At 39.3% G+C, this 26,589-nt stretch overlaps 1 protein-coding gene and 1 long non-coding RNA gene across 3 annotated transcripts in view; one reads left to right on the top strand and one right to left on the bottom strand.

Moving 5' to 3' along the window:
* LOC148114501 (uncharacterized) overlaps positions 1-25,485 on the top strand; it is a 50,658-nt gene extending 25,173 nt beyond the window's left edge. Inside the window, exon 3 of one of the 2 annotated variants that reach the window (XR_015732966.1) lies at positions 22,369-22,438. This is a non-coding gene — a long non-coding RNA (uncharacterized LOC148114501). Of the gene's footprint in view, positions 1-22,368 lie in introns of both variants that reach the window. The other variant, XR_015732967.1, reaches the window with a different exon arrangement.
* Positions 1-26,589, bottom strand: part of GNAS (GNAS complex locus) — a 217,705-nt gene that overhangs the window by 182,514 nt on the left and 8,602 nt on the right. The gene's annotated exons all lie outside the window — the stretch shown is intronic.

Raw genomic sequence — 26,589 nt, forward strand, 5'->3', positions numbered from 1 at the left:
GAACCTGGGGATGATGGGCATACCAGAACACACATATCCAATGGTAACAGAGGCATTTGCATATGATGGGATGAAGTGCAATAGATAAATCAAACTGCCCTGCTCTCACCAGTGGAAAAAGGAAAACAATCCTTTTGATACTGAGCAAAAAATATGGATGAACCTCACCATCCCACCTTCCTAGAGGCAGGCTAAGGATGGCATCATCTGTTCTTGCCATCTTGAAACGATAGGCAAGAATACCAAAACGCACAGGTATAGAATTATTATTATTATTATTATTATTATTATTATTAATTTGTTCAATTTGTATGCCGCCTTTCTCCGAAGACTCAAGGCGGCTTACAATGCATTTAAAAACCATATATAAAAACATTAAAAATTAAAACATTAAAAACAATTAAAACCCAATAACACCATTCATGGCCGGATCTTGACAGATTGCAAGAGCGAGATCAACGGCCCCAGGCCTGCCGGAAAAGCCAAGTCTTCACCGCTTTTCGGAAGGCCAATAGGGTGGGGATAGTCCAGATCTCAGGAGGTAACTGGTTCCAGAGAGCTGGGGCAGCCACAGAGAAGGCCCTCCCCCACGGGCCTGCCAGCCGGCATTGTTTAGCTGACGGGACCCGGAGGAGACCAACTCTGTGGGATCTTACCGGTCGCTGGAAGCTATGCGGCAGAAGGCGGTCTCGAAGATAACCTGATAGTATGTGGCTCAACAGGAGCAACTAAGAGAGGGCTCTTGGAGTGCTAATGGATAATCACTTAAATATAAGACAGCAGTGTTCCGCAGCTGCCAAAAAAGCAGGGGAGAAATTCACTTACCTTCCCTACCGGTTCGCAAATGTGCGTGCGCCGTCGTCTGCGCATGCACAAAGCCTTCTGCTCATGCACAAAGGCTTAACATGTCACAAAAGAGCAACGTCATGATGTCCACGTGGGTGGGCGAAGCCTCCTGCAGCCGCCACTACCGGTTTGCCCAAGCCGGATAGAAACGGCTGAACTTCACCCCTGCAAAAAAGCCAATGCAGTCCTGGGCTGCATAGCATCAAAGTCAGATGAAGTATTAGTACTGCTTTGTATGGCACTAGAAAGACCACACTTGGAATTCTGCGTCCAGTTTTGGTCACCAATGTCAAGGAATCGCGCAGCCAGTGTCCAAATGGAGTCAGAGACGCTGACAAGAACTTGTAGATTTATATAAAAGTAGCAATAGCACTAGCACTTAGACTTATATACTGCTTCACAGTGCTTTTACACCCCTCTCTAAGCAGATTACAGAGTCAGCCTATTGCCCCCAACAATCTGGGTCCTCATTTTACCAAACTCAGAAGGATGGAAGGCTGAGTCAACCTTGAGCATGGCGAGATTTGAACTGTCGGCAGCCAGCAGTCAGCAGAAGTATCCTGCAGTACTGTATTCTAACCACTGTGCCACTGTGGCTCTTATATTTATATAAATAAATATATTTTATATTTACAGCAAACAAGATAGTCAGGCAGTCACTACAGGCGGATAGTCAGTACATCATGAGGTAAATCATTAGGTAAATCACAGAAGAGCATACAGAGCACAAAGAAGTAAAAGGCGGGGCAAAAAAAGGGAAACTCCCTCTTTATGCCCAGCAACCAATCATAACGTAGATTGCCTCATGCAGGAACCTGAATTCTCCAACCAATCAACTATCAACTGTGTGTTCTGGTCCATTGTATATGTACCTGTTCCAGCTATTAAAGTAAATATCTTAACATACTGCACTAGAACGACCACACTTGGAATACTGCATCCAATTTTGGTCACCATGATACAAAAAAGATGTTGAGACTCTAGAAAGAGTGCAGAGAAGGGCAACAAAGATGATAAGGGGGCTGGAGGTTATAACATATGATAATAAGGTTGCAGGAATTGGGTATGTCTAGTCTAACTAAGATAAGGACTAGGAGTGACAAGATAGCAGTATTCCAATATTTCAGGCTGTTGCAGAGAAGAGGGGGGTGTGTATGTGTGTGTCAATCTATTCTCCAAAGTACTTGAAAGACAAGAAGCAATGGATGGAAACTAATGAAAGAGAGATCCAACCTAGAATTATGGAGAAATTTCCTGACAGTGAGAACAATTAATGGAATGGCTTGTCTCCAGAAGTTGTGGGTGCTCCATCATTAGAGATTTTTAAGAATAAATTGAACATTTGTCCAGAATCTATCTATCTATCTATCTATCTATCTATCTATCTATCTATCTATTTATTTATTTATTAGTTCGATTTATATGCCGCCCTTCTCTGGAGACTCAGGGCGGCTTACAATGCGTTAAGCAATAGCCTTCATACTTTTGTACATACCTGCTTAGAAGGGCTTTTGGGCCCCCCTAAGCGGTGTTCTTTTTTATACAAAGTCAGCTTATTGCCCCCACAAACCGGGTCCTCATTTTACCTACCTCGAAAGGATGGAAGGCTGAGTCAACCTTGAGCCTAGTGAGATTTGAACTTGCAGTAATTGCAGGCAGCTGGCAACTGGCAACTAAGTGCTACTTTAACAGCACTTAGTCCACTGCGCCACCAGAATCACATAAGGTCTCCTGCTTGATCAGAGGGTTGGAGCAGAAGAGTTCTAGAAGGTCCCTTCCAACACTGTTGTTCTGTATTCTGCATTCTATTTTGCATCCTCATACTTGGGCATCAAAGAAGTATGGATCAACAATAGGTTATAAAGAACTGTGCTTAGAAATAATTAAGGCTGTACAAATTTGATTCCCAAAGAAAATGGAATGCAAACATAGCACCTCCCAGCATTTGCCATTCTTAAAAGCAGCTATGTCATTCCCTGGGACTATGTTTCATATGCTGCAAAATATCTTTTAAAAATTATTTTCAAAGCATTGCACAATCCTACTTAGGATTTCTATCCTGGCAACAACGCTACTGAATTCCATCTAGTGCGGCTTCTATTACTGCTTTTATTACAGTAAATCTTATTAATAAAACCCACAAACTAAGACATCCAATGTAGTTCAGATGTTGCTGAATTATAGTTTCCAGCATTCATCACCACTTATCCAACTGTCTGAAGCTGCTGGAAGTTAAAATCCAACAATTTTTGAGTGACCTATATAACGGGACAGGTTATCCCTATTCTGTGCAACATTAGTCATAAAATTAATATGTGGGAGAAAAGCTCCATTTTCAGTAAAGTCAAATTTGCAAAAGATATAAAATCGTATGAGAATCTGTGTAACTAATCTGCTGGCCAATTAAATGTGATTATTAGTGACGGCCATTTGAGTTTCAGTTGGAAAAGAAAAACAGAAAATGGAGAGGGAGAAGGTAAAATAAAATAATTACTGTTTCTAGAGTTTGTTATCTGAAAAAAGATAGTCTAATTTCTCTTCAGATCATATACATCTTTTGTCTTTTACTTACAGGGAAGTTTTAATGAATAAGTTTGTTCTTCCAGCACCACCCTAGATGCCAGATGAAAAATAATCATGCCTTTTATTGCATGATTTTCTGGGTGAATTACCACATTAAATTTTCGCTAAACGTTAAATCAGACAACTGAACTAGGAGTGAAACTAGTGCCTGTGATGTAAGTCCTTGACTTACAACCATTTGTTTAACGATTGTTCAAAGTTTCAAGGGCACTGAAGAACATTAGTTACACCCATTTCTCACACTTACAAACCCCATGGTCACATGATCAAAATTTGGTTGCTTGGCAACTAGCATCCATTTACAAGGACTACAGCATTGCAGGGGTCGTGTGATTGCTCTTTGTGATCTTCCCAGCTGATTTCTAATAAGCAAAGTCAATGGGGCAAATCAGATTTGCTTAATCACCATGTGATTCACTTCATAACTGCAGTGATTTGCTTAACCATCTTGGCAAAAATTTCATAAAATCAGGAGTGACTCACTTAATAACTGCCTTGCTTAGCAACTAGAATTGTGGTCCCACGTCAAGGACTATCTGTATTCAGGTACAACCTTTTATTTGGTGACAGAATTTTTGAATTACTCATTTGCAAATAAGTCTTCCCCAATCTGGTACTCTCCAGATGTGTTCAAGTTCCCAAATTCTCAAGAATACTGGGTAATGAAGTCCAACATATTTAGAAACCCCAAATTGAGTTTATTCATTTACTGTTTATTTTATAATATGACTTTTATGACCAGAGTTACCACACAGGTAACTCAGATAACTAATAATAAATAATAGCATACAAGAAACAGAAGCAGGAAAATCACAATGTACAACCACTGAGGACCATGAATAAAAAACCCCACTCATCTAACCTCCTGATCCAAATCCCTGGAGCTACAGCCTGATCTTCAGCATGTCACAAAGGACTAACAGGATTAGGGCTATTTGAATCTCCAGGTGGGACAATGTTTCCAAGGGCATTATAGATCAGTAAGGATTGGCAGAATGATTTAATATTCTAATTTATATGATCAAAGTATTAAAAATGTAAACACTGGGGAATTATTATTAGATAGACGTTTTTACTTTTCTCTCTACAGTTAAGAAAATGAAAAACAACATAGTATATGGAAAGATGCAGTGGAGAGTTGAGACAAAAAATACATGAACGTCAGAGACTTTTGGAGAAAGATAATAAAATATTGACTTCGAAGTACTAAAAAACAAGTCTGGGTTTTGCTTTACAACCAGGCTTACTTTCAGTGTTTTTTAACATTTTGTTCCATTATGTTTTCCAACTAATCTCTGCAAACATAAAAAGGCTAAGAATTTAATAAATGTCTGCATTGAAAGCTGGCCTCTTCCTGATCCTAATTCTCGCATTTGCTGTCTATGTCTCGCTGCTGTTACAGCTAACCAAAGGAAAGAACATTTTTAGTAACAGTCTTGCTAAGGACAATCTAAGTATGTTCTTTCTGCTACCATGGCTTTTGTTTTGTTTTCAAACTTTTAAAAAGTAAACATTTACAACAAATTCAGGATGCAACCCAAGAATCTATTTTCAATAGTGGAATATTTAGAAAAAGAAACAGCTCTGAGGCTTTGTAGAAGGAATGTCTTGCCTCACTCAGTATGGATTCATACCTCACACTAAGCCATAAGGTGTTTGTTTTGTGTGAATTCAGTCAGTTGCAGTTTGTAAATGGTCATGCAGAATTTACATCTCTGTGGTTTATTAGTTACGCTCTTGTTAAACAATTGATAGCTTATCATGCTATGCGAAAGACTGGCTTTCAATCTTCAACAAAGGCAATACCAATCTGTCTCCTGCAACAGCATAGCAAGTTTTAATTCAGTCACGGTGAACCGGAATTTTGGAGCAGAAATCCAGAGTTCCCCATATTGGAATAAAGAAACATCCTCAAACACAGCAGAGCTTAATGCATTGGGCCTGGATCCATTTAAATCCCTGGGCATTGCTTCTTCCAACTAATAAAGCTCTCACCAACTTCGATGGATCTTTTCTAAATATATCTACATCTTTATCCAATCCATTGCTTTTTAAAGAAGAAACCTTGGTAGGAACATGTAACCTAGTCTTAAGTTACCTATCCATATCTCTGCCTTGATAGATCACTTCCCCATAGGTTTCCCTTACATTTTCGTTGATTATTAATTATATGCCATCAAATCCAGAGCCTGGTGGCGCAGCAGACTAATAGCCTGTTATTAACATCCAGCTGCCTGCAATTACTGCTAGTTCGAATCTCCCCAGGCTCAAGGTTGACTCAGCCTTCCATCCTTTCTAAGGTAGGTAAATTGAGGATCCAGTTTGTGGGGGCAATAAGCTGACTTTGTATAAATATACAAAATTATGAAGGCTATTGCTTAATGCATTGTAAGCCACCCTGAGTCTCTGGAGAAGGGCGGCATATAAATCAAATTAAAAAAAAAATCATTGTCAGCTGTTAGTAATTAAGATAGATTTTCTCCATGACAATCTGTCCCTAACCTGCTCCTTCAGCTATTGCCTGTACACTCATCATTACTATAAACTGTGTCCATCCACCTTCCTGCTGGTCATCATCTTCTCTTTCCTTGCAACATTTCCCAGCATTAGAGCCTTCTCCAGAGAACCAGATCTTCACATAATGTGTATAAAGTAGGATAATTTGAGTCTGGTCAGTTATGTGTTAGTCAGAACTCTGGGTGTGAAGTTTCCGAAAGATGCCCTGAATTAATTAGGTTGATTTGTTCAATGATTTCCTTGGCTGTCCACAGTATTCTCAGGTGTTTTCTCCAGCAGCAATGTTCATAAGGGACAAAACATTTCACATCTTGGTATTTAAGAGTCTAACTTTCACTTCCATAGAGTGTAAGGAATACCGTGGCTTGCCCCATTCTGATCTTTGTAGGTATAGATACATTACAGCAGGGGTGTAAAACTCACATCGTCATGGCAGCATCACGTGACATAGCAGGACTTCCCCCCCCTTTGCTAAACCGGGCGTGGGCGTGGGCAGTGTGTGATGCATCCGGGCGGTGAGTTTGACAGCCCTGCATTACAGCCTTTGAACAGCTTTTTCAAGGCTCTCATGTCTGCTCTGCTAAATGATAGTCTGCAGCATGTTTCTCGACTGCTTGTTCTTTTACTGTTGATGGTAAGAATTAAGATTAGGAATGGAATTCCCTATGTCTTATGTACTCAATCGTCAGTCACTTGAGGCTACAAACAGGGCTTTCCTAATAAGTCTAGTTCACACAAGATGTGAAACTCTAAACCAGAATTAACAAAATGCTATTTGTGTATTTACTAAGTGTGCTCCAACAAATGAATTACATTGTGGCTTAATATGAGCTCCTAGTTCTTGCCATTTATTACACTTAAGAGCACAATTTGCCTCTATTACAAACACCATCATAAGCGCCTCCATTTGTAGGATTATCTCTAATTGTTTGTACCCATCACACCAGGTCCAACAGGAGAGGCATGCCCTAATAACGAATGGTTGTTGACTAGAGGACCAAGAAAGTAGCCATTTTCGGCTGCAGAACCAACCTTTTAGAACACAGTGCCCTGATCTTGCCACCCTTTCAGAAAGCTGCAAAGACTTGGCTGTACTCCCAGGAGTGGGACCCAGGAGGTTAGTTTGAGTTTATGAGACGTTGTGGTTTTTTATTGTTAGCATTGGAGACCCATGGTAGCGCAGTGGTTATAGTGTAGTATTGCAGGCTAACTCTGCTGACTGCCAGCAGTTCGATTCTCACCCACTCGAAGTTGACTCAGCCTTTCATCCTTTTGAGGTTGATAAAATGAGGACCCAGATTGTTGGGGGAAAGGTAGTCCTTGACTTACAACCACAACTGTGCCCAAAATTTCTATTGCTAAGGGAGACATCTGTTAAGTGAGTTTTACCCTATTTTATGACCTCTCTTGCCACAGTTGTTAAGTGAGTCACCACAGTTGTTAGCAACACGGTTGTTCAGTGAATCTGGCTTCTCCATTAACTTTGCTTGTCAAAAAGTCAGAAAAGATGATCACATGACCCTGGAACACTGCAACCGTCATAAATATGAGTCAGTTGCCAAGCGTCTGAATTTTGACCACGTGACCATGCTGCTGCTGCAATGGCTGTAAGTGTGACAAATGGTCATAAGTCACTTTTTTCAGTGCCGTTGTTAACTTTGAACGGTCACTAAATGAACTGTTGTAAGTCGAGGACTACCTGTATGCTGACTCTGTAAACCGCTTAGAGAGAGCACTGTAAAGCACCGTGAAGCGGTATATAAGTCTAAGTGCTATTGCTATTGTCCATTTAGGTAGAGATAGATGCAGACATTGCAGATTTGGGCCTAACCTATTGTTGTTTATCATTGCAGATGCCATTTTTTCGTTAGCCACCCAGAATTGCTATGGTGAGACAGGTAGCCATAGAAATTAAATAAACACATCATGAAAATATAGAGGCAACTTCTATCAGGCTTCCCATCCAGTTGCTGAGAGGCCCCTACCTACTTCCTTTCAGAGATGTGAGAAGCTTCTGCTAATTTGAAGATGAATGGCTCAGTAGTGAGGAAAATGTCTCTTTCTTCCTATAACAGTAGTGGCTAACCTTTTCTGGACCTAGTGCCCAAAGCACGCGCGCCCGAACCCCCAAATGCAATGTGCGTGCTGCCCAGCACATATGCCCCACCCCCCTGTGTATGCATGGGCTGCCCGCATGCATCCTGCCCCCCGAAGAGACCCAAAGACCAGCTGGCTGGTGAGAGGCGCACGCGCATGTGTGGTGGAGTTGAGTTGGGGCGACGGCTCGCATCCCCACAGAGAGGACACTGTGTGCCACCTCTGGCATGCGTGCCATAGGTTCGCCATCGCTGTCCTATAACATAACAACTTAGTAAATTGTTTTACAGGAAATCTAATTTAGATTACTAAATAATGTATTTTAAAATTCAGGAACATTTTGAGTAATGACGTTTATTCATCAAATTTACGTATTACTGGCAGAACTCAGCAGCCAAGTTTATAAAACAAATTATAAGTGTCACTAAATGAACGGTTATGTACAGACATTGAGAAATGTAATACAACACTTATGAAAAGGAGAGAGAGAAAATATGAAATATTTTAGCATATGTTCTAATTTCATAAACCAAGTCATCACTCATAATTAGAATACTTTTTTCTCTTCTTCATTCCTTATTAAATTTAAACATCTGAATTGTTTGCCTCAAAACTACAAAGCAGTGAATAATTTTTCCTAACAACCTTTATCTTGTCCTTTATAATGTGCAAAAGAATCCTGTGTGTGTTTCTCAGAAATAAGCCTCATGCAGTTCATCAAAATTTATTCAACAATATGTATGTTACAAATGCTACCTTAATGAACATTCCTGTCAGCCCAAATATTATGTACTAACCTCATTATTATTTGTTATGTTTTTATTTGGAAGCAGCATTTTATAAGAATTGCATGTTTTCCTATTCAAACTGAAGTATTTTTCATTGGTCAAATTTCCTAATAAAGGCAGGAAAGTTAAGATTCTATGAGACCTTAGTGAATATTGCTACTTTCTTGGTGAAAACTGTCCATAAAGGAGTTAAGTCTGAAAAATCCATAAATGGAAACTATAGGCAACATATGCAATATGCATGCAATCTGTTTGTTATAAACACCCAGCTAAAAATTCAAGTTATCAATACAGGGTATTTTTATTCCAACTTCCTGCTACTAAAACAGTTATTAATATTATTAAATACTAAACAAATATTGAAACAAAAATGGAGTTAATAGATTCTCTGATTTTGATGGCTCTGTCAGAAACCGATTAACTTTCATATATAGCTGCTAGTTAGAAAAAGAGAAAAAGCAAAAACTGAACAGAGTTTATGTTAGTTATTTGGGCCATTTGCTCATTAGAGAGTTTCTTTTTCAACATTAATTGTAGGTCAGACATAGATTCACTAATCTATGAGTCATGGAGCAGGATATCCGTAATATAATCAGATATCTTACCTAGAACCCTACATGGAAAAGGACAGAATTGAATTCTTTGAACTTTTCTTCTGAAAATTCACTGGAAAATACAGTGAACCAAGTAAAATGTGTTGCCAATTAAACCTAAACAGGGTAGTACATGCCTGAAGTAAATTTAGAATATTACTTTTCTTAACTTTCCATTAACTTTATCAGTAAAGGAGTAAAGGAGAAAAAAATTCAGAGCAAATTGTATTTTGAAAATACAAGAAGTGTTCCTAGGACAGGCCTGATACTATTGAGTACATAATATTATCATTTTAAGATCTGCTAGTGATTAAATGCACAGAATGTTTTTCAGTAGTCCAGCAAATAGTCAAGTACGTACATTATATTTGAATTCATTGTTAAATAATCAGATTTTAGGTGTTTCCTGGATTTATAGTCTGGGAATAAGAAAAGCAAATCTATTATTTCTTTGTCTTATAGTGCCAACGTCTAGAGATATATGTTTCTATAATACAATACTATTTTCTTCATTCTTCCCCTCAAAATGTATAGCTCAGATTCAACAAAACACATTTCTGCATTCTGTTAGAATATTTTCCTCCTCCTGCAGACAGGAATGTTTTCTATTTTCTATGCAATTAAATGATTATAGGCTTTACTTGTATAACATATAATTTTTTTGAAAAGATCTATGGAAAAAAGTGTGGGAATGTATAATTTATCTTAAAAAGTAAAAATAAAAAATAATGCTACTAACCAAAAGCTTTAAGCTCTTTAAATATTGACACTTGTTGTTTCATCCTTCTATCTCAAACTGGACAACTGGGCATAGAAACTTGGAAGGAAAGTGGTTTAAGATCAGACTTTAGAAATACAACACAGCTTTTAAGCTATCAATGTGATAGCTTTGTACTGGGAATATTTTAGAAAAGAAAGAGGAAATGATAAATCACTTTTAATTAATCAATTTATTTCATTCCAATCCACCCAAACCACAGAACTATAAAAACAGTAGAAGATTCCTTGGAATATGTTGTCTTGCGTCTGGAAATTATCAGCACTCCCATTTTGTTGAATATTACATCAGACTAGGAAAAAAAAATATTACATGGAAGGCTTAGATATAAAGTAACTGAAACATCCCACGAATGATTAATGTGAGATTTTATTAATTGTTGCAAATTAGGAGAGAGAAGAGACAGGAGAGGTTTGGAACTCTTGATGTTCCCTGAAATTTTATCCTAAACAACTAATATGAAAATTCTCCAAATTTGCTGTCACAGTATCAAATTTGTTCATATTGTTCCAGAATAGGGATGTTTGAAAGTTGAGCATATGATCAAAATGTTCCTTTAGTACATGTCTAAGAGATTGGAGGGGAGCCCCCGAATTTTAACAACTTTTCTATTCTTAAACCCTTAAAAGAACCAGTACAGAGTTGATACTCCATCTGTCTGCCTCATTTCTGCACACTTTTGCCTCACTTATCTAAGTCAAAATAAACCTTATTATTGTCTCTTAAACTGGACAAAAGGGAAAATTGGAGAGCAGAGGGAGGATCAGTCATATCTTCAGGATCAGTCCCCAAACCTTTGCAAATGGCCCTTCCTAAATTAATGACAGAATTTTTGACTCAAATTTCTTGATAACCCCTTTTTTCCCCCTCACACTTTTCCTACCATGTTTCCTCCACATTCATAACTTTTTTAAAATTATCAATTTAAAACTCCCCTACTCACCCCGGTGCTCTATTGGTACACCTTCAAAATTGACCAGAAACCCCTTGCATAAGGTAATGATGCCAAAGATTTGGTTGTATTGTTGGTGTTTCCCGTTTCCCGCAACACTTTACAAATTGGAGGAGGAAATTAATATTCCAAGCTGGCCTTGATAAAAGGCACCCAGCCCCCTTCCCTCCCGAATTTATAACAATTACCATATAGAGATTTCAAAGAATCTCTGAAAGTAGATTTTGAACAATCAGCAAAAGCAGTACACAAGGGAGGGAGAAAGAGAGAAGAAAGAAAGGAGGAAAGGGAAAGGAAACAGAAGTTCCTACAAAGTTCCACCAGACATTTTCAACAACTTCTATTTTTAACAGAGCTGCTGCTATTTTTAGACAAGGCTGCTGAACCTTCACCTCATCCTGGCAACAAGTAATTTCTCCCCACAGTTGCCCCAGGCAGCCTTGCCTCCTCCTTCTCCTCCTCCCCCTCTCCATGTTTCTCTTGGCTCCAAACACACCTCATTTTTCACATGGCAGCTTCTCCTGTTCCAGCCCCACCCCAGCTTACTTTTTTTTACACACACAAGCCTGTGTGCACAGACACACTCACAGTCAGTCATAAGCTAAATTTTCCTTTCCTCCTTTCCTTTCCTTTCCTTTCCTTTCCTTTCCTTTCCTTTCCCCTTCAAAAACTATTTTTCAGGCTAAAAGGCAAATCCGACATTTGAACAGCATGCTAAAAGCTCCATCACCCCAAATTGGTAGCCTTGGTAGTACAGTGGTCTAAGGCACCCTGTTATTAAGATGGTTATTAAGACCAGCTGCCTGCAATTACTGCAGGTTCGAATCTCGCCAAGGCTCAAGGTTAACTCAGCCTTCCATCCTTTCTAAGGTAGGTAAATTGAGGACCCAGTTGTGGGGGCAATAAGCTGACTTTGTATAAATATACAAAAAGATGAAGGCTATTGCTGAGCACATTGTAAGCTGCTTTGAGTCTCCGGAGAAGGGCGGCATATAAACAAATTTTAAAAAAAATTAGTGGGTGGGAAGGGGATCAAGACTAAAGTTGGTTTGTATTTAACGATAATATAATCTTCTTGTGGTGTAATTTATATATTGTTTCCTTTTTTGTCACATCATAAATTATAAGTTGGCCAGAAACAAGGCCTCCATGGACCATAGGCGATCTGGGGTAGTAAACCTGTTCCAGGCCCTTTTGGGGAGGGTCTGTAATGCTTGAAATTCCCAGTTATAGCAGTATTTGTCACCCTTGGGAACATTAAGGTGCATGGACTTCAACTCCCACAATTCTTCAGCCAGCACGCTTCAGTTCAGCAACTGCACACAGAATTCGTACATGCTATTCAAAAATAGCGTGCAGCTCCATGATATGCTTTAAACTACTTTGATGAATGATGCTTTTACAATTTGAATTTTATAGTTTTAGCTCTCATGTTAGTATTGTGTTCATCACAATTTAGCATTCAGCCCTTCTAGCTGAGAATGCAGATAGTTGTAGTCTAACATAGTGTTTCTTAAGCTTAGCAAGATATCTGGACTTCAATTCCGACAATTCCTCAGCCAGCGGGGAATTCTGGGAGTTGAAGTTCACGCATCTTAAATTTTCCAAGGTTGACAAACACTGCTGTACTCTGCATTTCAGTTCAAGCTTCTCCTTCAACAGCCACTGTGAACTAGTTTCAAAAATCCTATGACCTTATTTGTTTCCTGGATTGGAGAAGAAAAAGTAAGTCTCCTTTTATTATGAAAAAGACCTCTGGATCAAATTTAATATCATAAAATCTGGTGATAATTCAGGCAACATCTAAGGGGGTGCCAGAATATTGATCTTCAGACAATGATCTCTTTGAACAGCCACTTTCTAATCTGAGATCAAAAGAGTGGGCTTTTCAGTCAATCCGCTAAGGGCAGACATCTTCAAACTTGGCGGCTTTAAGACTTTTGGACTTCAACTTCCAGAAGGCTGGAGAATTCTGAGAGTTGAAGTCCACAAGTCTTAAAGCCGCCAAGTTTGAAGACATTTGCGCTAAGCCAATTAAGACAGCCTTAGTCAAGTCAGAGCCTCCAGTTTTTTTGGGATTACACCTTCATTAACTACAGAAAGCTGATTTGAGCAAAAATGCAAAAGCAAAAGTATGTTCATTTGCACACTCCTAAGGGAAAGTAATTGTACAATAACGGCAGCTTTGGCACAACTGATTAGGTGGCACTCTTCGCTGATGCTCCTAAGAAAGATCAAACGTGGTTAGTCTTTGAACCTGAATGAAAACTATCAGGCTATTGGCTAGACCAGGAAGTAAGAGTCAGAAGAAGGGAATGGCCAAGTTATTTCAAATGGTCACAAAATGTCCCACTAAGTCAGGTTTGACTTAATAAAGGAATTTGACTTACGATCAGGATTCATACCCACAAAAAAAAATACTTCCCATTAGGAGTGTGCAAATAAAGAGATTTCCCCCTCTTTTTTATTGCTAATGTTTAATGCATGTTTTTATTTCGTTTCGTTTTTCTGTTTCCTGTTTTACTTTTTTATGATAAAATAACTATGTATTTAAAAAAAGATCCATGCCCCACAACAGGACACAACGGCCTAACCATGCGTGCCTAATGTTATTGTGATCTCTAGTTCCATGCAATCTGATGCTTCTTTTCGGCTCCTCCATCCTTTGTTCTTCCTTCACAAATGCTTCCTTGTCATTTCTATCATAGCCTTTTCCTTCCATTTCTCTCCCACTCCATCTACACTCCTCGCACGGGGCTCTCCCTTCCCCAGCACAAGGAATTTGGCAAGACTACTTTCTCAAAAGAGTCCATGAAACACACTCACACACAGACACACACTCCTTTCCTCCCTGCATAATCCACGTTGCCTTTGAGATGGGGAAGTAGTGCAGAGTGCAAAGTCCCCATCTAATCACCCAACAAGCTCTCTTTTAACTCCAGCTTTCATTCTCCCCTCCGAAACAGCCTCCTGCCAAGAAGAAGAAGAAGAAGAAGGGGGGGGAGGAGAAAGAGGGAATAAAGCAAACAAATGCTGCCTGCGTTGCTACGTTTGCACTTTATACCCTTTTATATTTACAAGCCTCTCTTAAGCTAAAAATAGCAACGCGTGATCCATTTATAACTGGCCAGACGTGCCCTGGATCTGCTGGGGAAGAAGAGGCGTGGTTTGTGGTCCTTCTACCTGAGCTCATATGAATTTAAAGGAGCCATCTTTTATTAACTCAGTCTGGATCTAAATTTGCTTCTGCAACTTCTCTTCCATTGGACTGAATTTTAAACTAGGTAAAATTCACAGCTCTTTCCTGGATTGTATACTGCAGTGTCTCCAGATGGGTAGCCCTTGCTGTAAAACCATCACAAAATTGTGTGCACTTTAGAAGAGCAAATTGAATAGATGTGCTGGTCTTTAAAGGGTCCCAAGTTTCTTTTTTTGTCTGTATCGGAATCTCAAATACATTGGAAAATATACTTTGCTTACACTGGTTCCCTTACTCTCTATCAAAGTGCTACTCCAATTCATGGTCAAAGAACAAATATCTTTACACCCCAAACTCCTCAAACTCATGAAGTAACAAGCCTGCTTGATAATTTAATTCTTATTCTTACATTTATATTTATCTTATGTTTAATGCAGTTACTGCATTGGGAAGTTTGTGAGTTGGACTGGTTGGAGCAGCATGTAAGCCCCAAGAATGAATGAATGAATGACCGAACGAATGAACAAACAAATAAACTACCTCTCGGGCCGTATGCAGTTTGTTTGGGCAGGGGGTCAGAGATCCTCCCCAAGGCCCCTCACTTGTGGGGTACTGCAGGGGTCAGTTCTCTCCCCCCTGGTCTTTAACATCTATATGAAGCCGCTGGGTGAGATCATTTGTAGTTTCGGGGTGCAGTATCATCAGTACGCTGATGATATCCAACTTTACATCTCCATCCCTTGGGGTGCACCCGGAAGCTCCAACAGGTCCAGAATGCGGCCGCGCGAGTAGTTAGGGGTGTGTCCCACTACTCCGATATAACACCACTATTGTGCGAACTGCACTGGTTGCTGGTGGTCTTCTGGATCTGCTTCAAGGTGCTGCTACTCACCTATAAAGCCCTTCATGGCATGGGCCCGGAGTATTTGCAGGATCACCTCCTACTGGCCTCCCACTGCCCAGTGCACTTACATAGGGCTGCCCTCGGCCAGACAGTGTCAGCTGGTGGTCCCCAGGATGAGGGTGTTCTCTGTGGTCGCACCGACCCTCTGGAACGGGTTGGCCACCGGGCTCCGGACGGCCCCCGACCTCTGCACTTTCCGTGCCGATCTAAAGACATGGCTCTTTCAGCAACTTCCCTGATCTGCCGTGGATTTTAATTTGGGGATTTGGGGATTTTCATTGGTTTTTAATATTATTTAATTTTTATCTATTGTCAGGTTGTTTTATTATTGTGAGCCGCCCCGAGTCCTACGGGAAAAGGGCGGCATATAAATCTGACAAACAAACAAACAAACAAACAAACAAACAAATAAATAAATACAGCTCATCTGCCTGAAACCCGCACTGCATATCGGACATTAATACAATTGAGAAAGTCCAGAGATACTTCATGAGAAGAGTCCTCCATTCCTCTACCTGCAATAGAATACCTTCTGCCACCAGACTCCAAATTTTGGGCTTGACAACTTGGAACTACATCGCCTTCGGTCTGACCTAGTGTAGTACATAAAATTATCTGCCACGATGTCCTACCTGTCAATGACTACTTCAGCTTCAACCACAACAATACACGAGCTAACAATAGATACAAATTTAAGGTAAACCTCTCCAAACTCGATTGCAGAAAATATGACTTCAGCAACAGAGTAGTCAATGCCTGGAATGCACTATCTGACTCTGTTGTTACATCCTCAACCCCCCATAACTTTAACCTTAGATTGTCTACTGTCAACCTAACCCCATTCCTAAGAGGTCTGTAAGCGGCATGCATAAGCGCACCAGCGTGCCTACCATCCCTGTCCTAATGTTCCCTTTTATTTGTATCCATCTCATGTATTCATAATTATGTCTATACTTATATCTGTTATCTAATACATGCTTGACGAAATAAATAAATAAATAAAATAAAATAAAATAAATGCAGTACCTCCCTTCCCTACCCTATAGTTACAGGTCTGGCTGATCAAGCCAAGCCACAGTTACATGAATAAACCACAATTGGCTAGATTTGGATAACATGCAATTCTAAATTTTGCTTCTGCAAACTGTTAACAGCTTCATCCAGAATCCAGTGCCTCAAGCTGAGTGAGACCAAGGACATTATGGCATTACAGGATTTGTGAACTGAGCTGCATAGTTAAAGGTCTACCCAAGCTATGCAACTCCAAAATCCAGACCAAGGAATCTCTTCTCTACAGAAAAGAGCTCTTGTTTGCACAAGGTCTCATGTTAATACTCCTGGCAGCATTTCTGCATGAAAATAGGCTTTATTATTAAACTTTACCGGGATTGTGGCTGATCTATGGGCTCTGTCAGAGTTACAAATTCTGATCTCAGACTTCTCATCTGGACAAAGAACCACTAATCTAGGCATTGGCCCAAAACAGACAGATTTAAGGGGCTTTTCTCATCATCTTATTCAAGTTGCAAGTGGGTGAAATAAGAATTTCCTTGTGGGGGGAGGGTATTGATTTATTTATCCCATCTTTAAAACACTGGATTTCTATGGCTCTTGGCAGAGGCATTACATTTATATGCTCACAAACTAATGCTATGATCATGGAGAATAAATAAACCAGAAAATCAAGGGTAAACATAGCATGTTCAAGGGGCTTTGTGACAAATGCAACATCAATGCAGATGTGGCTTATAGCAGTAGCAATAGCATTTAGGCCTGCAGTAGTGGCCAAAATTGTGGAAACCTTTTGAGAAAAGTGTATTTTTGAGGTTTGATGCCTAATAACACAACTGAATCCTACTGTGATCTGATTGGTTCATTGCCAAAACAAGATGACACCTGATTGGCTTTCTAAACACTCATGCTCATTGGCTACAATCAGATGAAGGAAAGCTATGTGATATCAACCTAAGCAAGTTCTGCTTCCCTTTTTCTGGTTATTTGGCTATAACTTTTCATAGAATACAGATTATTGAACAAACTTTGTTGCATTACATTCTTGATTAAATTATCTTTCCACTGATATATAATTTTATGGTACTACTCCCCCCCCCAAAAAAGTGGTGTTATTAGCCATCAAACCTCAAAATTACACTTTCCCCAAAAGGTTTCCACAATTTTGATCACTACTGTATATACCACTCCATGGCTCTTTACAGCACTCTCTGGGCTGTTTACAATGTAATAATTATTTGCATATTTCCCCCAGCAATCTGGGTCCTCATTTTACCGACCTCGGAAGGAGGAAGGCTGAGTCAACCTCGAGCTCCATCAGGATCGAACTCCAGGCTGTGGGCAGAGTTTGACTGCAATACTGCACTTTAACCACTGTGCCACCAGGGTTCTTAGGAAGCTCCTTATGCCTCCTGACACCCATCTAGGTGCCTAATATAAAGCTGAGAGGTGGTATAATGCAAGATTCCAGAGTAACCTGAATGTCAAGCTCATTGTTACGGTGCAATATATCAGCATTTCGAAATCAATGGGGCTTCCCAATATCCTTTTAAGAGTGGAGGGTCTCTACAACCCACAAAATACACAATCAATTGACTAACATGTACAGAAAGATTTTTCTAACCATGTTGAAATAAGTCTTGTCCTGGTCACACACTGGTCACACGCTGAAATGTGGGGTTTCTCTACCCAGGATTTTTTTTTAATGAAAGGCATTATAAAGTAGAAGCCCAGATCAAAGATCAGTGAGCAGCAAAAAAATTCAGAACTTCTCAGGTCAGATTATGATGTCCAGTGAAAATAAAGTCACAGGCCCCAGATGTTTAGATTCCTACTCTTAAATCCTAATTCTTTTGAAAATCGGGTGCAAACCAGTGGTGAAATCCAGTTTTTTTTTACTACCGGTTCTGTGGGCGTGGCTTAGTGGGCATGGCTTGGTGGGCGTGGCTTGGTGGGTATGGCAGGGGAAGGATACTGCAGAATCTCCATTCCCATCCCACTCCAGGGGAAGGATACTGCAAAATCCCCATTCCCTCCCCACTCCTGGGGGAAGGATATTGGAAAATCTCCATTCCCATCCCACTCTGGGGCCAGCCAGAAGTGGTATTTGCCAGTTCTCTGAACTACTCAAAATTTCCGCTACCGGTTCTCCAGAACCTGCTGGATTTCACCCCATGTGCAAACCCTGTATTCTAGCTGGTTGCAGAGCTTTCTACTCTTTCTACTCCACTCCTCAAGTCCCGATTGGTGCAGTCCAGAATATGTTGTAGCCAGGATCAATCGTTCCTGCCAAGCCACAGGTACACCAGGCAAAGTCTCTACATCCACCTCCGATGAGATTATTAAGGAACATCTGCTCATCCGTGGACCATCCATGGATTTATCAGAAGCAGCTTCATATCAGTTCTGCGGGATCCTTCTTTCCAAGAGTAGAATCTTACAGAAAAAACAGAAAAGTAGCCTCTTTAGGCAGCAGACCAGGAAGAGTGGCACTTGGGTCCAGGTCTTCACTCACGGCTCTCCTGTTCTTGCTGCTGTTATGCAATGCCTCCTACCAGTGACACATGGTAAGGTGGCAAATCATTGCAGAAATCTCACAATCTATTGATCTCAGACAGGGGTGAAATGCTCCCGGTTCGGACTGATCCGTCCGAACCAGTAGCGATGGTGGCAGGTGGTTCGTAGAGCAACGGCAGTGCGAGGCTCCGCCCACCTGCCCGGCCATCATTACTTCCTGGTTTTAACCAGGAAGTAAACAGTTTTTTACCCTCTGTTCACACACACACACTTGTCTGCGCACGCACACTTCCAAACTGGTGGGGAAGGTAAGTAGATTTCACCCCTGCTCTCAGAGCAATATATATTTACTAATTAGATTTTTCTCCTTTGTTATTTAATGGAGTACTTATGCAGGAAGAAACATTTAAAGAGAACTGTAAATCCTTCTCTTGAAAATACTGTAGATATAGGTAGTCCTCAATTTACAACCACAATTGAGCCCAAAATTATTGTTGCTAAGTGAGACATTTGTTGAGTGAGTTTTGCCCCATTTTACGACTTTTCTTGCCACATTTCTTAAGTGAATCACTGCAGTTGTTAAATTAGTAACATGGTTGTTAAGAAGATGTGGCTTCCCCATTCATTTTTCTTGTCAGAAGGTTGCAAAGGGGGGATTACATGATCCCGGGACACTGCCACCGTCATAAATGTGAGTCAGTTGTCAAGCATCCAAATATAAATCATGTGGCCATGGGGATGCTGCAATGGTCATAAATGTGGAAAATGGTCATAAGTCACTTTTTTCAATGCTGTTATAACTTTGAACGGTCACTAAGTGGACTGTTGTAAATTGAGGACTACCTACACATCTTCTTTTTCTTATATTCGTGTAAATACAGATGCAGATTGGTCCCCTGTACACAATTATATTAAAATCAGGGTTTTAATATACTGCAAATGTAGTGTTTCTCTTGCACTCTCATAACTGACCACAAAAATTATGTAATAATTTTTACAGTGTGAAATGCCCCCAAAGATTTCTTAAACAAACAGGTTTAAGGTAGGACTATTTTGCCAATCCAACACATGAGGCCGCTGTTGAGTCAGTTTTCATTCCTTCCAAAGAATCCTAATCTGGGTTTTGAGGGAAAAAAAATCAGTAACTCTATCTTGCAAGTTATTGGCTTTCTTGTTTTTTGCATAGCATCCCTAATTCTAAACAAAAAACAGAACTGAAAACAAAAAAACCCATGGTTTAACTCCACATTACAATCTAAAATACTTGCAAGGAAAAATGGTGGCAAATTGAAGGAAATGAAAAAAAGAACATTTTACAGAAAACTGCTTTTGTAAAATTAAACTTTCCAACTTCCCTGTTTTCTCTTATGTTTGAAATATGTGCAAAAACCAGGATATAAAGATTGGGAGGGGGGAATTCTTGAAAATACTGATAGTGATGTGGTATGATTAGAGGATGATTTTCTATTTAGAAATACCTGGTTTACTTTTTTCCAGCACTGAAATGAATTCAAATTCAGATGTTAAATGGGGATTGTGGATAAGATTTTCCTAATTGATTAGGTTTATTCACCTGATATGCTAGTCCATAGTTTATTCACATTCATCCAGTTCTGAGTGTGAATTGCTGGGCTCAGTAGTGAAACGTGGCTTGGTGGGTGTGGCTTGGTGGGGGGGGCATGTGACTGGGTGGGTATGGCCAATTTTTAAAAAACTTTTTTAAAGCATTTTTTTACTACCAGTTTGGGCAAATAGGTAATAAAAAATGCTTTAAAAAAGTTAAAAAAAAAGGTTCCAACGATCACAGCTGTGCCACACGATTGTCGGAATCGTTTTCTTACCTTTTTAAAGCATTTTTTTTAGTACTGGTTCGCCTGAACCGGTAGTTTTTATCACTACCAGTTTGCCCGAACCGGAGCAAACCGGTAGCATTTCACCCCTGGCTGGGCTTCACTGCACTGAGTTACAAACTAACCACAAAGGCTGAGCTTCCATGACAAATTAGCTTTAACCTGGTGTGTGATGCAAATCCTCCCATTCATTTGCACTGGAGATTGCAAAATGAGCAGGAGTCAGTTTACCTCTAGTGACCCCAGTCCTTGCAAATGTTCACCTAAGACATTAAGCCAGCTTTGGTGCTAATGGGAGACAGAGTACTTACTTATGGATGCGGCAACAGATGATGCAGCAAGCTGCCACTAGACACACTTTGCCAATCATCTGCCATGTTATCTGTTATATCTGTTATCACAGTTATTTTGGTGGAATTGACCAGATCTTGCTTCCTGGGAGATTGTTTATCTTTATAATATAGGTAGTCCTCGGTTAACAACCACTTGTTCAGTAAGTGTTCAAAGTTATGACAGTGCTGAACAAGTGGGACTTACAACAGCTTTTTGTAGTTGTGGCTGTTGAATCATCACCTTTGGGCACTTGGCAACCAGCTCAAAATTGCAATGATCATGGACACATGTTTGCCTCTTGTGACTTTTACTGCCAGCTTTTGACAAGCAAAATCAATGAGGAAGCCAGCAAGAAATCACACATGACGATCATGTGACAGTGCTTAATGAGCATGACTGCAACTGGGTCTGCTACCATAAGTTGACCTAGTCATATGAGATTGCATTTTACAACCAAATTGTTTAGCAATGGAGTTGCCTGTCACAATTACCATTTTTAACCAAAGATTACCTGTACCTATAATGTGCCCCAGCCCTACAACATCAACGCAAAATAAAAAACTATGATAATGAAAACTCAAATCAATATATGTGGATACATTCATTTATATTTATTTATTCATTTATCTTGTCGTGTTTATATTAGAGGTGGAGACCCTTTGAGAGCTGTATGCAATGTAATTTCATTTTAATGTATGCCGATTAGTGTACATTCAAAGTGACAATAAAGCTGTTCTGTTCTGTTCTGTTCTGTTCTGTTCTGTTCTGTTCTGTTCTAAAATGAAAAACCCACAATATATGCCTGTGGTCACACGTGGGATGAAAACTTGCTGAAAAAATATAATTATAAGTTACTTACAGAAATCGTGATATGGAGGGAACTGCATATATGCCTGAGAGATTCAGGGAAATAAGGGCTACTCAGTGGTGGGTTGCCCCTGGTTCGGACTGGTTCTATAGAACCGGTAGTAAAACCGGAGGGAGGCTCTGCCCACCCATCCCGGCATCATCAAAACGCTTCTGCGCATGCGCGCCCCATTGCGAACCAGTAGTATACGTAAGTAGAACCCACCCCTGGGGCTACTATGGAGAAGATTCATCCAAGTGCCACCTATCTCAAAAAAAAAAAAAGGGGGGGGGGAGAAACTTTCCAAAAGAGAATGAGCAAAGCTTGTGATACTTGTGATTGGTGCACAATCAAAAGCATGAATCACAAGCTTGGTGCACAAGCTTGAAACCACCGTGCGCAAGGTTTTTATTCCATCTCTTGTAGGTCCTTATAATTTCTGGTGTCCACAAGAAGGCAGATGTTCCCTACTTTTCAACAATATATGAAAGTACAAAGGAGAAGGCAAATTCTTTCTTAAACTGACTGAAATATCTACATTTTTTTCTTCCAGACAGAGAAATTAACCATGGGATGACTTTAGAGCCAGAACCAAAGAAAGAAAAACTACCACAAACTAAAAGTACAAATTATGATTAAGACATTTCTTACTAGAATTATCCTATCTTCTAGGTACGGATGTCCACAGTAAATCCGTTTGATGCTTTGTTTGAATTAAACATACCAGGTCATTATCTGCACTGGGGGAAATCAAGGAATTTGTAAGAGGAAAACAGATTTCTCAGTTCACCTTTGGAAACTTCAGATGTGTGAAGAACCTCATGTTAATACAATGCTTTTTTTTCTATGTATTATTTTCCTCATTCCTAGTATGGAGCTGAATAATCCTATCCAGAGAAGCCAATACAACCTATTCTGCACAATTTAAGAGGCACGAGTTATTGATTTGTCAAAGCTGTAAACAATTTTAGATCATAATTCTTGAATAGCAATAGACTGCATATCATCTAGAGTGGTTTCTACCCGAGCAACTTTAAAAGGTTCTTATTTTAATTGTTTTATAAATGTAAAACCTCAGCCAGATTGCTCATTTGCACTTGGCAAATGTCTCCAAAGGTTTGTGTAAATGCATTATCCATGACAGACTCCAAGACATTTTACATCTTTGATGAGGGGAAACACCCCAGAGTGAAAACGTTGTATTCTAGCTGCAGCTTATTTAAACAGTCCTTCTCATCCTCCCATAAACTATCCTAATTTTTTAAATTACAGTTTTACAAAGCATATGAAAACTAACATTAAATAAACAATATACCTGTAATCGATAATAAATAAAATAAATAAGCTAATTCAAAATAAACATTAAATAAACATTAAAACTGACCCACAAACTAACACTAAATAAACTATCCTAATTAACTGAAAATGCTCAGTACCTCATCAATCTACAATTCCCAGAATTCTTTGGAAGACAGAAAAAGCCACCAGTTTTAAACAATATAATTTCAATGTTCAGCTTTTCATGTAGAGGGAAAGCTCAGAAATCCCCATGAAAACTCAAAAAAAAAAAAATGGGTGGATCATATACTACTGGAAAGATACTTCGAAAACCACAATCAGATTAGGTTGCCTCTGAGCAAGATATTTCATCTAAGCCAACCATGTAGTTAGGATACTTTGTCTGTGATGGTCATTCATGGGAACCAAGTCAATTCCTTGATTTTAAATTAAAAATTGGGGAAAAAACATGAGTAAATCAAAATGTCTTACAATTGCTAGTCATGACCTCATTTGATCATCGGGGAATTCATCTTATGCAAAACCAAACTACAACTTCAATTGATACCCTTCACCCACACATCAACCCAAACCCTGTTTTCATTCTAACAAGGCCACTTTGATTTTTATTACATTTTTATTACAGAACAATCAGGATTATAGCCCAACTTTAAAAGTTTATCTGGCTTTCATAACCAATATTTTGAAACTAAACTGGTGAAAATCTAGTAAAGTTGAGTTGAACCTTTGATGACCTCACAATAACCTATTTATTTTTATTTATATATAAAATGGATTGGCCCATTACTTAATATAATTGACCATATCACATAAGATTATTTTCTTTCTTTGCAAAATTAATAGGAAAAATATAGTAATTTATTTCCACTACAAGATTATTCTTAAAAAAATATTATTAGCAAATGCCGGGTTGCAAAAACCAACAAGTTAAAAGATATTTTACAAACTAGGATTTTCAGAAGGGGAAAAGTTTCTTTACATGGAAAGATTTCAGGAAAGATTTCAAAGGATTGTAGCATACAGTGCTACAAAAGAGATCCAGAGAAGATCCAGAAAAGTATAGTCTGGTTAACCTAATATCAATTCTGGGCAAATCAGTAGAGATATCAATTTAATAAAAAGAAATAAAGCAGCCAGAAGAATAAGGTTTGCAGAAGGAAAATCAAGATTGTTTCTCCAAGGTAATTTTACAGTTGGTGTGGGGATGGTGGGATTTTTAGAAAGATTATTTCACATTCCCTGAGAAATGAGACATGACAGCTAATTCTTAACTTATGACCACAATTGAGCCCAGCACAACTTCTACTGTTAAGCAAGAAAGTTATTAAGTGAATTTTGCCCACAACTATGGGGTCCAACATGATGTTGCCTAGTTTGATAATGAAACTTCTGCAAGAAAAAAACCAAGCTCAGAGAGCATCAAGGACCCTATAATACAACGCTGAGCTATATTCCCTTCTACTATTATAATCATAGGTCGTAAGTTGTAAAACAGGTCAGTTATGCGACCAACCTGATTTTACAACCTATTTTTTGTGGTGGTTATTAAGTGAATCTGCACTGTTCGCTACGGTGTGATTTTGCTGAGAACCAGAAGTATTAGTTTTCAGCAAAACCATTGTAAAACACAGTCATGTGACCACAGGACACTGCAAACAGCTGTAAATGTGGCCATGTTGCCAAGGGCTCAAAGCATGGTCATATGACCATGGCCGAGCGAGACTGTCAGAATTTTGGATCTGGATCGTAAGTCCCCCATTTTAAGTCTATTATAACTTCAAGCAGGTCATAAGTTGAAAACTACCTATAGACACCATGTTGCTTACTCACAGTGTCCAGAAGATTTGGCCCCAAAAATGAAGATGGCAGCCACAATGGCACAACTGAAGTGCTATCTATTGTTTATGTGCATATGAAAGTTCATTGTGGCAGCCATCTTCATTTTTTTGGACTGCATCTTGTGGATATCCTATACTCATTCCTGCCTTAAAGGCTCTTAGTTCCAAATTCAACAGATTTCTTTCAAAGTTCTAACCAAAACCCCACTTCAGTAAACTATATTTTTTGTGTGTGGCTTTCTGTTGTTTCTGTTAGGTTTTTATTATGGTGCTATTTCTGAATTAATGACTTTCTGATGCTACTAGGGTTATGTTTTGTGGTTTGGGCACAGCCGGGATGAGTTCTGCTGAAAACAGCCCCAAAGCATTAACAAGAATGAATGAATAAATGATAATAAATACTAATGGTACCCAATAAATAAATCATTGTGACATAAACGTTTGTGAATTTGTATCTGGCACAATGGGCTTTAATGCACTAAATTTATATCATCATAAATGTGTTAATAAACGTGCCACAAGAATCCTTGCGATTGTGAGCAATTGTATCATCTCTTTGGAATTGCGTAGGTTCTGCTTTAGCTGTTTCCAAGCTAAAGCAGAAATTGGATTACAATTTCTCTCAACCCAGTGTCATCAGCTTCAAGGAGATGGTGCCATTTTAGTTTAAAAAGGAAATCAGATGTGGCGAAACAAAAAAGGAAGCCAGAGTTGAAAACACTGCAATCATGGAGACCCAGATTCAAGCCCACTCCAGCCATGGAAACTTCATGAGAGATTTTGGGATAATCCATCTCTCTCTGAAGGCTAACATACCATCAGCATTGATGTTGTAAGGATAAAAAGAAAGCAATCTATGCTTAAATTGCCTTGAGCTCCTGAAGAAAAGGCACATGTAAAAACACTTATTTGCTGATTTATTTATATTCTGACTTTTGCAGGAAGCCTACAGAAGAGTACACAGGGTGTCCTCCTATTTTTCTTTATAGTATGTGAAACAGATTTGGTTGCGAGAAAGTTAACTGAAAGGAATAATATGCACTAAAATAGTACACAATTTTCTCCATAAACATTAAACAAGGCTGAGAAAAAACAGTGTGGGGCATTGAGTCCCATTTTCAGAAAAACACAGCCTATTTTCCCCAAATAAAATTGAGAGCTGAAGTATATGGAATAATGTGGCATTCTGCCTAAGTACAAAACGTGCAATTGATTTAAACCATCCTATTCTAAATGTAGCCTTTATTTATGAGTACCCTACAGTTTATGAGCTGTGATAGTTTCAAGAGCCTTTGCCCCCTCCCCTTCTAAAAGAAAGCAATTTTACAGTCCCCCAAATCCTGGGTGTGTATCCTGAGCTCAAAGTGCAGAATGTTCCTTCAATAAACAGAGATTTATTTTAGGAACCCAGCAATGTATAACTTTCTATGCTGCCTTGCTCGGATTCCTTGCCCTCTTCAAAAGTTGCCTGTAGGAAGAGTGCACAGAATCCATGAAGTGGTGTAATTTAAGAAATGTGTGGCTAATTGATTTTGGGAGCCCCCTGGTTCCAGCTGAGTGTTGAGCTGCAGAGTAAGTCTCTATGTGTTAGAAATGGGCAGGCGGGAACAATGTACAAAATTACATGTCCCTTTGTA

The sequence above is a fragment of the Pantherophis guttatus genome, chromosome 3 (genome assembly GCF_059756535.1).
Source record: "Pantherophis guttatus breed Tessera chromosome 3, ASM5975653v1, whole genome shotgun sequence".
Classification (NCBI taxonomy): Eukaryota; Metazoa; Chordata; class Lepidosauria; order Squamata; family Colubridae; genus Pantherophis; species Pantherophis guttatus.